A 12,670-nucleotide genomic window follows, 5' to 3' on the forward strand; every position below is an offset into this window, starting at 1 on the left:
AAAGCTGGTGTTAGGGCATGTGTTCACCTTGGAAATGTTCGATTTAACAATTGGGTCATGCACATCTGGTGTAGGAAATTTTTCTACCGTAAGTGACACCAATAAATGTTTGTTATTTAAACAAACAAATGTTTGTTATTTAAAACAAAACAAAACAAAATAACTCCACTCCACTTATTGAGGACTCCACTTATTGAGGATTCAAGTGTTGGCTCTACCTTGTGTTCTGCCATCGGTGCTTGCTTGTTTTGTCTGCGTGGGTGACCTTGATGGCCCCGGACAGGGGCGCCTTACAAACACAGTACACAAGGGCCAAATGTTTCGGTGTGACAGCTTGATGTTAACAGTACTGGACGGTGGCCCGAGATACAGGTTGGGTCCCCAAGGTGCATGTTGCCGTAGGAAGACCTGGAAATAGCTGCGATGGCGAAGGAGGAGCCTGCGCCCTGGAATCTTATGATCTCCTTCAAACACTAAACCCACCACCAATACGGTCATTGGTCAGGCAATTGCTTCGCCTCCGTCTTGTTTGTTGGTTGGTTGGTTTATAAAGCAGTGTGCCGTGTGGTATCAGCGTTAGTAATCTCGCTGTCCCTCCCAGGGAAGGAGTATGCATCCTCGTCGCACAGAGCCAGGTGTGGCCATGTGACTATTGGCACCGGCCGTGTTGTAGTGGAAGGACTATACCTCCCTGCCCCATGGACGCCAGGCTGGCCTGTGAGATTTGCCTTGGCTGGCAAAGGGAATCGTGTGGCTGCTGTCTAGACCCCTTAGGAGACCCCATGTGGTCTACCACTGTGTTTCTGTCACTGGGTTCTGGAATGAAGAGGATGGGAAGGGCTGCAGCTGACCCATGGTGCGTGTATAACATGAACGAGAAATAAAACTTTGCTGCGGTAAACACTGAGATTTGTGGGGTTTCTGCTATTGCCACCTAACTCAGCTTAAGCTGATTAATACACCAGAGAACAGCATGATCTTGTAAGGATTAAATGAGAGTTAACTTCAACATGGATTGTGCACTATGAGCTTCAAAGTACTGCCTTCTACCTACAAAAGCCAGCGTTGCATAAGGCATGGAGCCCATCTTCCGAAGAGCTAAGAGTAGAATTGACAGAGACTTCTAAAAAAAAAAAATTTTTTTCATGACAATGTATAGTAGACCTATGGCATTTGGAGGGGATGCAGCCTGGGCCACCACATGGTCCTAAATTCAGGAAAACCCTCTAATATGTGACTTTCCATAGAAAATTCTCAAAGAGAAGTGAGTCGAGAATGGTAACGCTGCATGGTGAACTGGATGCTGAGCAACTGCATGAGATCCGTCACCTGCTGAGTAACTCTGTCCCTGAGACTCACAGGTCAAAGAACCTCACGCAAACCCGAATCACATGAAAACATTTTATTTCAACAGCATGTGGTTGCTTGTGTGCGATCAAAGGTGCAAATGTAAATTATCCAGGAACCGAGAGTACAGGGCATGTACCCTGGCAGTACGTGACACTCAGGATGGCTTATTACTTGATTAATGGCTGGTCTAAAGCCAGGGAGCATGGGAGGGCCTAGTAAAATTCAAAGGTGTCCACAGCGTGCTCATTCTAATCACAAGTGGTTTTGTTGTCAGAAAGAGAAACCCATTTAGACGAACTCAGGAAAGGCAGGGGGCAGGGGACTGGAAGGACGCAGGGGACCCTCATGGGACCTGGAAGGCCTGTGACCCTCTCCATCCCTTAATTCCTCCCTGAGGATGATCACTTTCCTCTCTCTAAGCCGGCTTTCCCTGCAACCCTAGGCCTCCTTGCTTGGTCTTGCCTGGGTTCTGGCCTCCCACTGCTGCCCTGGCCCTTCTCTGTGTGTTGGTTAGTTTTATGTTTCTACTCGACTGGGCCATGGAGGTACCATGATCCTTGGTCAGACATTATTCTGAGTGGTTCTGTGAAGGTGTTTCTGGACGAGATTCGGATTTCAGTTGGTAGACTCAGTAAAGCAAATGGTATTCCCCGATGTGAGTGGGCCTCATCCCATCAGTTGAAGTCTCCATAGGACAAAAAACCAAAAAAAAAAAAAAAAAAAAAAAAAATCCCCAAAACCCTGACCTTCCTCTAAGTAACAGAATTCCTCCTTCCTAACAGCCTTTGAACTGCAACCTTGTCTCTTCCTGGGTCTCGAGCCTGTCAGCCCTTGGCCTGGGACTGGACCATCAGTGCTCCTGGGTCTCCAGCTTGCGGACTCACCCTGCAGATCTTGGGACTCGCTGGCCTCCACAATTGCACAAGTCAACTCCTAACAATAAATCTTTTTCTATCTCTACATGCATCCGATTGTTTCTGCGTCTCTGTAGAACCCTGATTAAGCCTGATTGAATCGCTTCAGGTTCACAGACACTCTAACAACCCTTGCTAGGTCCTCACGCCAGTCCTGTGGGAGAGCAACTCTGACTTGCTCTCTCCCTGGCCTGTCAGCTCCGGACCAGGGGTGTGTGGCCCAAAGGCTTACCCCATTCAGAGTGGGTCAGTTCTTGAAAGTGACCACGAGTCACTAGTATGAGGACTCATTACAGGCTCTGCGACCTGCCAGCTTGTGGTATTAGGCAAGCCACTGGGCCTTAAGGGGCCTCAGTTTCCTGCTCTGTACATGGGACTGGAGATAGGAATGAAATGGTGTGCAAATCCTTGAGGACTTCATTGTGACACAAAATGCTAAAGCTCTTCACGAGTTTCAGGCCCTCATAACTGGTACGTATCATAACCCCCAGTCCAAGCCCTTAATTGTAAAGATTGTGATGTCGAGACTCAAAGGGATATTATTATTATTGCTGCGGACACAAACAATGATTCTCACGATTCTATGGTTTGTTCTGGTCTGACCTTTCCACCCTCCACGAGGCATCTGTTTTCTTAGCTGGGAGGGTCCGGTTCCCCAGTTTACCCCCCTTCCTTTTAAGGACGTTCTTTGTTTCCTGGGGGGGCACCAGGGGCCCCACTTGTTGGACCCCATCTGAGGTTAGGTGTGTGATCTTCCCTCCTGGTGGGGCGGGAGCCCTGCAGTGGGGGTGAGGGGCGCAGCTCCCCCCTGGGGCTGACTCCCCGGGGCAGGCATCCAAACTCCGCTGGCAAGAGCAGTCAAAGGCAGAGATCTGAGTGAGGCTGAAGTCACGGGGCAGAGAAAATGCACAGCACGCAGGCGGGCGGCCCGGGGCCAGGGTTTCGGGGCTGTGCAGTTGGGCAGAGCCCGGCCTGGGGTGCCCAGCAAACAGCTTTTGATCTGAGGCCCGTGGTGGTGTTTGAACTCTGAGCAGCGCCTCTAATCGCTCTTGGCTCCGATTTCCCAGGTTAATTTCCTGACATCTAAGGAGCTTTGTTTAGCGTGTGTAGCTTCCTGCCTTTTATGTCAGAGCCTGTGAACTGACGGAATGGGGAGGGAGCCAGGGAACCTGGGGGCGGGGGCAAGCCTTGGAGACTCCCTAGTTTTTTTTCCTTAGTCATACCCCTGCCTTAGTCACTTTCCCCCCATATCAACGCAACAGGAGGCTCTTGTGTAAGATGTTGGGGAGGCGGGGGGGGGGGGGGGGGATTGTGGAAGGAGCCCAGTGGAGTGCTGGAGGGGTTTTACCCGCCTTCGTGACTTTGCACCCATGTCCCCACCCCTTTGGGATGGGCAGTCCCCGTGGGGCCTCATCCTGGGTCCCCACCCCATTGCTCTCTATCCTCTTTTGTCCACCATTCAAAAGATCCTGGCAAGCCCGGACCAAGGAGACAGAGGGAGTGACCCCACACCCCAACCCCATTGTCCAGCCTGGGCAGACTCATCTCTCTCCTTCTCTCACCACCCCCCTCCCCACCATCTCTGGTTCTTCACCAGCTCTTCGTTTGCATTCCCTTTGTTGGTCTGACAACACCATTTTATCCCAGTTTGCTCAGTTGTTTCTTTGTCCTTTCTGTGGGTGAGCTCCAGGGTTTCTAGAAGCTTCTGGACAGCTGGGCTGTGCCTCTTTGACGTAGTGCATATGGTGCCCCGAGCAGACAGGAGCCTGAAGCGTGTGTCTGACTGCGGCAGATGGCACAGCACCTACCTCCCTAGGGACTGTGGTGAGGCCCAATTAACATTTCAGACACCCACACTGCAAGTGGCAAGTAGTTAAGTTTGGGAACCCAAACTTTTGTAGGCAAACAAACAAAACGTGATTCCTCTTGCTTAGGAGGGGCTGAATTCATTAGGTCAGGAGATTAGGGATGCCCTCTTGCCACTGTGAAACTATTGAGAGAACGTGTGGCGGAAGGGCCCTCAGAGACCCGGGCCTATAGGCTCGGTGATGTCTCCTGAGTCCACGTGGGCCGTCTGGCTTTTTGTTTCTGCAACCCCACACATCCTTGACCCTCCGTGAGCGCTCGGAGCATGAATGTGGACTGTATGACTCCTTTCCCCCTGGCATCTCACACGTGAGCAACCTGAGCCCAGAGGCCTTGAGGAGTTGGGTGGACAAAAGCTGCTCCCAAGCTAGTGCTGCTTCCACTCCCTCGACTTGTTTGCTTTGTGGGGCTGGTGCGGACCACCGGCTGCCTCGGAGGCCACTCTGGCTGGGTGTGAGGGTCCTCGGATCTCGGGGAGCTCCCCAGAAGCTCCTCTCACAGCTTGGTAAGAAGGAGAGCCCAGGAGTGCTCCAAGGGGGGACTCGCTGCCATCTGTGGCCTCTAGGAGGTCCTTGTTGGGAATCTGGGGTGTCTCCTTTGCACCTGACTGGGTCCCCACATTCTGAATGTCCAGGGATATCTGGCCAAAGACAAATGCTCCCAAAGGCAGTGCTCTCGGGTCATAGCTCCTCCCCCAGGTCGCCTCCAGAGGAGTTGTTAAGGGGACACTTGACCAGGGTTACACAGCAGGAAGATTTACCGGTTACAAATAGTGAAACTCTTAGTCAAAATAGAACTACTCAAAAGAAAATAATATCTCTGTTTAGGAATTCTTCTGTAACTCTTTGCCCCTCTCTGTTCTCTGTCTCTGTTTCCGTTTCTGTCCGTTTGCCTCTCTCAGCTTGTCTCTGCGTTGGACACGCATGCACTCCATTCTTTCCTCCAGTTTTCATCAGCAGCAACCTTGTATGTGCTGCTCGGTGGCAGATGAACTCCCAGTGGATGGAGAAGGTGTGGCCCTCGAGTTACACTGATTTGGATGCCAAAGGACTGATTTGGAATCATCCAGAGCCTCACAGGGAAATGCGGAGGAAAGGCAGGGGAGCCCTTTAGATCCCCGTTGGGACAAAGCAGCTGGTGCACAGGGGACAGTGGTGTCCCTGGCACCAAGCCCAGGAACAGGCATCACGGAGACAGTGAGTCACGCAGGAAAGTCTCCCGATGCAGAGGCTGCTGCTCCTGCCCGGGGTCCATCTCCTTTCCTGGGGCTGGCCCTTTGGTGAACTCCCCGGGCCTCTGGGGCCGGCAGGCTTGCACAGTAAACCCCAGTCTGGCCCCAGTTAGGAGGTAGGCCCAAAATAGCGGAAGAACGAGGAAGAGGGAGGTTTCCATAGCCAGGTCCCTGGGGAAATGCCAGTGATACGAGTCCAATTCTAGAACCTTCTTAAGCAGGATGCTTTAAAGATCTGAAGTCAGGGTTTCCTGCACCGAGAGAAGACAGACTGTTTATAGTACTCAGGCTAGGTAATGCCCTTATTTCTAGTTTAACAGTTTTTTCATTCCTTCCTATTTCCTCCGCCACCTAGCTACTTCCCCAGGGCGTTCATAGGAATAATGAGAACATGTGTAATTGCTGTGAGCTCCTTAAAAGGAAAAGGCTATATAAACAGAGTATTTTTATGTGTGCATATAAAATATATCTTCTCGGACTAGAAGTTTCTTATTCATGGAGCTAAATGAAACAGGTTTATTTGGAATAGCAGAGATCCCAAAGGACCTGAGTAGTGCAGAGAGCCTGTGTGGGGGGAAATATCAATCAACATTAAAAAGTGTTTCTGGCACTGATTTCTCTCCCTCATCTGTGGGGTCTTAAGTTTCTACCTTATTCTCTTTGTTTCACCTTCGTGGGGCTCCTGGAGCCTGCTCACACATAGGCTTTTCTCCATAGACCATTCACCATAAGGTTTCAGGTAGTGGTGTGCTGGTCCTAATTTTTGTTTTTTGCCAATTTTCACAGTGCAAATATTCCTCATCATGGCCAATTATAAGCTATCAACACGGCTGACGTGGACTTGGCGAGAGATGCATGTAAGACACCATTATATACTTTTCTCATCATACAGCTAAAATAAATATAAACCATCTCAGGAGCCCAGATTTAAATTAAAAAAAAAAAAGGTAAAGTGTGGCAAAGTCATTAGGAAGGGATGAATTTTGTGAATCTATGACATTTGTTCTTAAGATTATTTAACTGTAAATTTTTACGCTTTGATTTGTAAGGATGGCCACGTTAAAAACTGGCTTGCAAGATGTCGGAAAATGGTGCAGATGGCTCTCCCAAGCTGGTGCGAGCTGGCCCCCGCACAACGCCGTGCTGACGTGCAGAGATGCTGAGCTGGGTCTGGTCTCACCTCTGAAGCCCAGCATCGGTTGGGCATTTCCACGCAGACATCACACTACAAGGGTAGAGTAGGACTATAAACATAAACTCCTGGTTTCCCCACTAGCATCTCCTTCAGACTTTATCCAAGTAAAAAAGTCTTAAAGTGGCCTTCTTTCCTCCTCCTCTCTCAGGCTTTACACGTTCTAGCAGCTGTTATCAATTCTTCCCTCCGCAACATCTCTTCAGCAGTGGTTCTCCAACTCAGGTGCGCACCGGAATCCCCCTTCAAATAAATAATGATGTCTGGGGTGCCAGCCTCGGAGGGCCTGATGTCACTGGTCTGGGGTGCAGCCTGGACATCCTGATTTTGAAAAGCTCCCAGGTGAATCTAATGTTCAGCCAGAGTTGAAAATCACTGTCCTTCCTTTCCATCCTCGCTGGGACCTGCCTCCAATAACAGGACGGTGGCAGCACGGGCTTGGAAGTCCAACGGACTTGGCTGTGAAGCAGCTTTGCCACCTACGAGGGCATGTTTCTTAAGTCCTGGTGCTTCACTTTTACCAAACCGTGGAGCAGGAGCAATAATCCAGATCGTATACAGTTATGTGAAGATGTAGCTCAGCGCTTGCAGCATAAAAGCCAGATTCCCGCTTCGTACGTATCCCAGTGGCCTGCTAACTGCCCTCATCTCTCGCTTCTCCCCAGCCCGTTTATCTCAGACACGACTGCTGAAATGACCATTCCTCCAAGTCAAATCTCTGTTTGAAGACCTTGAGCGGCCGGCTCCCCATTGACTCTGCCTCCTGCTCCAGGACCTCAAGGCCCCAGGAAGGTGGGACCTCTCTCCCGGGTCTGTTCCAGCCCTAGTGCTTGACCCCTTGCACACCCTCCCTGCTCCTCACGCAGGAAGCAGCTCACAGCTTTCAGGAAGCCTCTCTTTTCCGGAGAATTCTGCTGGACATCTCCTTAGCCTCTCCTAATCTCTGGTTTCAACCTCCTGTGCGCCCCTCATTGGACGTCGAAGTTCACATTTCCGCAGCCTGAGGCCTCCTACGTGACAGGCACCGCTCTCTGCGCAGCCCAGGCCGCCCCTGGTCAGCCAGGGGGGCTAACTACACAGAGTGACAATCAGCCTGAGGGCTCTGAGCTGCTGTTTCCTGGAGCTGTTTGCACTGGAGGGAGAAGGAAGTGATTCTGAGGTCCCACGGCCACTCCTGCGGGGCCTCTTCCCCACCCCTGCCCTGCCATCTGCCCTCGTGCAAATACCGCACCTAATTGCACCCCAATTGCTTCTGGGTGTCCCAAGCAGCCACCCCAGGGCTTGACCTCTCAGCCAGGCACTCTCCCCAGTGCCCTCCATGCCCTAGGCACTCAACAAATATGGGAATGGTGAGAAAGACAGAGAGAATGCCTGGCTCTTGCTCTTCCCTGCCAGTGCCAAGGACAGGGAGCAGAGCTGAGGACAGCGAAGGGCCTTACACCAACACGATATTCACTTGTCTCCCCGAAGAATGTGTGTCTAACATCACCCACAATAAAAGGAAGGGTTATTTTATAGCAATCGATTTAAAATTATGACTGTTATGAAAGCAACCACATTTACCTGGGCCGCTTCTTATCCTCTTGCTAGACACTGACATTTGGATGAGCAGGGACAAATGTTTCCACCTCTTGTGTTCAGTTTCCCGGCTCCATTACCACCATCACCGAGGACTCGGGTGGCCAGGTTGGAGACCTCAGAATCTTCCTTGACTCCCTTCCTGCCTCACCCTTCAAAGCTCCTTAGCCACCCAGTGCTGTTGACTCCATTATTTCCAAGGCCACATGCCTGGCTCCCCTCTCCAGTTCCACCACAATTAACTTATTTTAGCTTTTATTTCCTCTTAGTGGGTCTGGTCTATGGTACAAGCTTGTGACCTACCTGCTTGCAGGCTGCCTGACACATCTTTGCAAAATCTGAGACATCATACTCATGCTTAAGATCTTCAGGTCCATGCAAAGAACTCAGTCTGGATCTTTCAGTGTGGCTCCCATGCCCACACCTCTGACCCCAACCCGGGTATCAGCTCCATTCCCGTTCTGCTTGTTCGAACCGACCCTGTACGTCAGACACATCACACTTCTCACGGGACTTTCAGGCCTCTGGGCCTTCGTGTCTGCTGCCCCCTCTGCCTGCGGGAATGCTTGCCTTGTCCTTTCCCACCTGGACATTCCTACTCCTCTAGGAAGGGACAACTCAGAGGTGACCCTCTACACAACCTTCCTTGACTCCCTCTGGCAGAATGAATTATTCCTTCTTTGTGTTCCCACGGCCTTTGGTACAAACCTTATTCAGCACTTGGCCGCATTATTTTAATTATTTGCTTTCCTATCTGCCCTCATTCAAGTGTGGCTTACTCATCTTGGTATTCCCCAATGGCCCCATGGGGCGGGAGGTGTTCCAGAGATGTTTGTGGAAGAAAGGAGGGCCTGTCCTGTCTCATGTCACGCATGCTCTCTCTGGTCCCTCTCTACCAGAGATAGGCCAACAGACCAAGTGGGGAGAGCCTACGTCAGGCCATAATACTCGTAAGCATCTTCAGAGCTCCATCATATGCCCAGGAGAAAGACTCCTTCCCACATCCCACGTGGCAAAGCAGCGCCTTGGCAGACAGGTGAAAAGTCCACCCTTCACCCCCAAAGAGGCCGTGTTTGGGAAACCCGTGTTGATACTAACTTGAGTATTAGTCACCCATAAAACGCTGCCAGAAATCTCTCGGGGGCTGGCCCGAGACACAAAACGTGTGCAGGTTGTTTTCTAAGCTGCGCTTTGTTAAAATAGCAATTCCCAGTTTGCCTCAGGTGTAAAGTTTAGGTTCATGGTTCACTGGATGTTTTAGGAAAACACGAGCAAACATTCCAATCCCACCCCCCCCGCCCCCACCTGCCACCCCTTTCCTTCTCTTGCGGTATGAGAGGCTTAGATTGTTTATTCCCATGGCTCGGATTCTTCAGAGAAGAGATTGCTGATAATGGTCATTCCGTCGCCTGGCTCTCTCCCAAAAGAACCATCTTTAAGCTCTTGGTGGATTCGAATGTCCACAAAACATTACTGTTCAGGGCAAGCCTGGGGCGGTGTTGGGGAGCTTTGGAGTCCCTGCCGGAGCCAGAGCTCTGGGCCCGGGGTTAGAGATGAGGCCACTTCTGGGACATCTAGCCAAGGTTCAAAGAATGAATAAATAAGTGAGCAAAGGAATCCTCCCTCGTGACTTGAAAAAAGGATCAGGGGAGTCAGCTCTGGACTTGACACTCTTGACCCCTCCCACTCGCCTTCCCTGACTCTCCCTTCCAGAGGTTCACCTACTTGCCTTTGAGCACCGACTTGGTAGAGAGATTTCACTAACCTTTATGTTGCTGGATTAACCTTCGATGTCAGGCAGTAAAAAAAAAGGCCATGAATGGCTGTTGTGCAGGAGGAGAGGCTGGAGGGCTCTCTAGTGAATGCAGGCAAAACCGAAGGAAAAGTATCTGTGAAACAAAAGTAGAAGGTCAGGGAATGATGGTAGGGTATAAAATGCCACCATTCCCTTCATTCAAGAAAATGACGCCTAGGTTGGTTGTCACTCTTCATTAAGCTGGAGGCAGTGTTGACAGAATGGAACTGGGTGCTGAGGGGACGTTGGTGAAGCAGCAAGGTGATGAGAGGGAGGAAGGTTTGGCGGAGTTCCAGCTCTTTCTTGTTAGAGCCCCAGTGAAGGTGAAGAAAATGGATCCCAATCATATAAAGCAGCTGCTCCAACACCACGTCGTCAAGAAAATGGCCAAGGGGGTCTCTCTGCCTTGTGTCTGCTTGGCCGCCGGGGTGACACTTACTGCCCAGGATTAAAGAGTGAATATTAATCTAAAACAGATGTTCTTAGAAGTGCAAATATAATTAGGTTACATATATCAGTGAACAAATATTGTATGAAATAGTGGAAAATGTTATAGAAACGAATAGCATGGGGGGAATGCAGCCACCACCTGTCAGCTCCGAGTTCCTCGAGTCCAGCTTCTCTTGATTACCTCTCGAGGAGCTGGGGAGCTTCTCTCATCTTGGGACGTTTGTCCTGCTGATCCCAAGATAGCAACTGACAAAGTTCTTTTTACCGGCTCTACCCTGGCGGAGGTTCTCAGAGGATGTAGTCTTAGCCACACAACTCTGTGATAGGGTGAATTCAAACGCTCACATAATGGTGTGCAGGAATTCGCCTCTTATTTTACTTGCTCCTTACTGGGTCCTTCTAATGATAGACAGGGCATTTATTTATCCATTCAGGGCACCCTGGGTGGCTCAGTGGTTTAGTGCCGCCTTTGGCCCCGGTCGTGGTCCTGGAGACCCGGGATCGAGTCCCACGTCAGGCTCCCTGCATGGAGCCTGCTTCTCCCTCTGCCTGTGTCTCTGCCTCTCTCTCTCTCTCTCTCTCTCTCTGTGTGTGTGTCTCTCATGAATAAATGAAATTTTAAAAAATGCTTTATCCATTCATCCATTTGTCCATTCACTAGCCACATGGGCCAAGCTCTGTGCTAGGGCTACAAAACATAATAAGACAGACCCTGGCTTTAAGATGCTTGGAGCTCAGAAAGGGAGACTGGAAAGCGATCAGCTCTGATACCACAGTGAGAACATCACACTGGACTTCTGTATAGGACGCTGTGAGAAGGTATCAGAGAAATACTGGCTGCAGCCTCGGAGAGAAGTTCAAGCAGACTTGGGGTGACCTTGAAAGGTGAGTAGGAGTGCGTCAGCTTTCAAGGTGACAGGGGGTGAGGTCTGGATGCTTAGTGGGAATAGCACTTCGAAAGAGACAGAGACATGAAAAAAAATGGGGACCAGGAAGCTGTAGGTATTTCAGTGGTGGACCAAGACAGGTGGGATCTTAGCAGGAAACGGAGTGGGAGGGATAGAGAGGGGTCATCATCAAGGACCTTGTGTGTAAGACTAGTATTTTTTACTTTACTCTGACATAGTGAGGAGCAATGGAGTATTTTTTTCTTGATACATCTTTATTGAGGTTTACCTTAAATACAATAAAATGCGCTCATTTTAAGTGTGCAGTTTGATGAGGTTGGGCAGACATACCTGCGTAACCACCGCCCCGATTCAGATGTAGAACATTCCCATTGCTCCCCAAATTTCCTTGTGCCTCTTTGTGGTCAACACTCCCCTCTAACCCCAGCTCCAGGTAACCACTTGATCTGTTTTCAATCATAATACATTAGCTCTGCCTATGCAAGAATTTCATATTCGTAGTATGTTTCCCTTTTACATCTGGCTTCTTTCACTCAGTATAATGTCATTGAGATTCATTCACGTTGTTGGGTGTGTCAGAAGGTTATTCCTTTTCATTGCTGAGTAATATTCCATGGTATGAGGATACCATACTTTTTTTTTTTTTTTTTCCATTTATCTGTTGGTGGATATTTGGTTTTCCAGTTTGGGACTATGGTAAAGTCATTTTGACCATTCATGTACCTATGTCTTTCTGTAAACATGGGTTTTTATTTCTCTCGGGTAAAAAAGTAGGACACGAAACACGAAAAGACGTTTCACATCCTTGGTCATCAGGAGATGTGAATTAAAACCACAGTAAGATACCAATAAACACCTATCGGCATCCCTAAAATTAAAGAGACTGACCATAATAAGTACTGGCGAGGATGTTGGAGAAACTGGAACTCTCAGACACTGCTGGTGGGAAAGTAAAATGGTACATCTGCTCTGGGAAATGGCTTGGCAGTCTCTCACATTGCATAAACATGAACTCAGCAAGCCACCTCCTGAATTTTTGGCCATTGAATAGTTTTAAGTAGAGCAGCAATATGAACAGATTTTGTTTTCAAAAGAATAGTAGCATTAAGGATGATAGAGTCTGTGTATTTAGATCATCTTCATATATGTGAATTTTTATTAGTGAAAAATCGTTTATCATGCTTTAATGCCATACAGAGGTAACTATTCCCCTGTCGGGAATAGCTAGAGAACATTAAATATCCCATTATTGACTGTAATTCCATATAATCTTCTTGATGCATGGAATAGCACTGTTGCTGCTGAATTAGTTTCTTAAAACAATATCCCAGGGTTGGGATCACTGAGCTCCTATTCTTAAAAATCTTTATGCTTTTTCCTGCCAGG

General features: G+C 49.3%; 1 long non-coding RNA gene across 12 annotated transcripts in view; it reads right to left on the bottom strand.

Annotated features, from left to right (window-relative positions):
• Positions 1-1,374: 1,374 nt before the first annotated feature.
• Positions 1,375-12,670, bottom strand: part of LOC112678853 (uncharacterized) — a 145,166-nt gene continuing 133,870 nt past the window's right edge. For 4 of the 12 annotated variants that reach the window (XR_007404826.1, XR_007404820.1, XR_007404819.1 and 1 more), the window contains exons 9-10: positions 9,897-10,020; positions 1,383-5,612 (exon numbers count right to left, since the gene is read on the bottom strand). This is a non-coding gene — a long non-coding RNA (uncharacterized LOC112678853). Of the gene's footprint in view, positions 5,613-9,896; positions 10,021-12,670 lie in introns of all 12 variants that reach the window. The other 8 variants (XR_007404832.1, XR_007404825.1, XR_007404818.1 and 5 more) reach the window with 5 other exon arrangements.

Source organism: Canis lupus, chromosome 22 (assembly GCF_003254725.2).
Source record: "Canis lupus dingo isolate Sandy chromosome 22, ASM325472v2, whole genome shotgun sequence".
Classification (NCBI taxonomy): Eukaryota; Metazoa; Chordata; class Mammalia; order Carnivora; family Canidae; genus Canis; species Canis lupus.